This window comes from Octopus bimaculoides, chromosome 14 (genome assembly GCF_001194135.2).
Source record: "Octopus bimaculoides isolate UCB-OBI-ISO-001 chromosome 14, ASM119413v2, whole genome shotgun sequence".
Taxonomy (NCBI): domain Eukaryota; kingdom Metazoa; phylum Mollusca; class Cephalopoda; order Octopoda; family Octopodidae; genus Octopus; species Octopus bimaculoides.
The window spans coordinates 2273271-2274865 of record NC_068994.1 but is presented as its reverse complement, the minus strand read 5'-3'; the positions used below and the strand labels follow the sequence as shown (position 1 = coordinate 2274865).

Here is a 1595-nt window from a genome sequence, read left to right as displayed (position 1 = left end):
TGACAACAACTTTCATAGTTCTGGAACATTCTTTGTTGAATGTACAAAGATCTTCTGCATCCAATGTCTGAGCAGTGTACAGTTTACCTGTTTTGGTGATATTAAATAACTGTGCCACCTTTCGTTTGAATTGACTGAATGTTATCAAATGTTGATCAGATGGTTTAACATTGTCTAAAAGTTTAGAATCAGCAGCAATGTCTGCTACATATGTTCCTGGACTTCTCTCTTCTTCCACATGGTAGGTAAGGTCTATGGTCAAGACACAGTGGACCACTGATAATGCAATAGACAATGACAGGAACATGTTTTAGTTAAGTGTTGGAACTGATTAAAAATGTCTCAATAGACTGAACATAAAATCTAAAACAGAAACAAAAGTCCATAATTTAACAAGATTTCCATGTAGTGTAACAGAAAATTATTTATTAGGCATCATTTCACAACCTTGTTCACATAAGGCTAAAGTAAATGTTAATCAATGATTCTTCCAAAAAAGAACTTCTTCCATGCAAGACTTCCACCTGGACATGAATGAAATAACTTCAAACTATGGTGAATGGCATCAACACGCACAGGCTTCATGTCATTTTGAATATCTGCTGGAAAGAAGATTATACATTCATAAAAAGCACTGGTGATAGTGCCACGTATAAAGCACAGGAGCTGGTGCCACATTAACATCTCAGTAACCATTCCAAAGATCCTTTAGCTTTATCCTTAACAACACAGACTGCTAACATACAACCAATTCTTATAGTTGACTTTACTCTTGTCTGTTTGGTTTTAAGGAGACCAATGGAGGATTGTTGTATAAAACATGCTCACAATGGCCAATTTAGGCCATAAGGAAGTGTGTTAATTTTTCTGAAAAGCAATTAATGTCAGCCAATGAGGAGAGTTACAGTGAGAAACTAACTAACATGATCTTGTTAATGGGATGCCTTAAAGGTTAGGGAGAAGGGAAACGAGAAATGCAACAGTAGAGATTCAGTGCAGGCAACAAATTTTGATGGCTACATCCATCTATATATTAAAATGAAGAAAGTTACTTATTAATCAATTTGGAGTATGTAATGTTTACTAAAAGAAAGCAATTACGAGAGTCTAACCAGTCTCGAAATCTCTGAACATTTCTAATTTTAATAAAGTTTTTATCAAAATGTGATTTTGAAAATAATTTTATTATTGAAGTAGAAAAGAATATTAAAGCTGTTAGAATAATATCTAACAAATTCAATGAGACTTACTACATCAAATATGATTATAAAAGATTAAATAGAAACTTACCTCTTTAATAATTATATCATTGGTTATTCAGTGAGAATTGACAGATGTATTGTTGTAGAAAGATCCATTGTAAGTGCTGCTGTAATGGTGTGACAATGGCTGTATGGTGATGGAGTAGTGTAGCACGTCAGGCAGATAGTCTGCTGCTAGGATAGGGCTGCATGTGTTATGGAAGTTGTATGTTTGTAGGAATAAACCAATCTAATAATATATTCCATGCATTTATCCACACAAAGACGACATTTACTATTTTCAGACATACATATATATGTCAATAAGCATAATATTTTATAATTAAACATAAT

At 33.2% G+C, this 1595-nt stretch overlaps 1 long non-coding RNA gene across 1 annotated transcript in view; it reads right to left on the bottom strand.

The window, feature by feature from the left end:
* Nucleotides 1-6: 6 nt before the first annotated feature.
* LOC106873956 (uncharacterized) overlaps nucleotides 7-1595 on the bottom strand; it is a 10068-nt gene continuing 8479 nt past the window's right edge. Inside the window, exons 3-4 of the long non-coding RNA XR_008265518.1 lie at nucleotides 1291-1447; nucleotides 7-363 (exon numbers count right to left, since the gene is read on the bottom strand). This is a non-coding gene — a long non-coding RNA (uncharacterized LOC106873956). The remainder of the gene's footprint in view (nucleotides 364-1290; nucleotides 1448-1595) is intronic.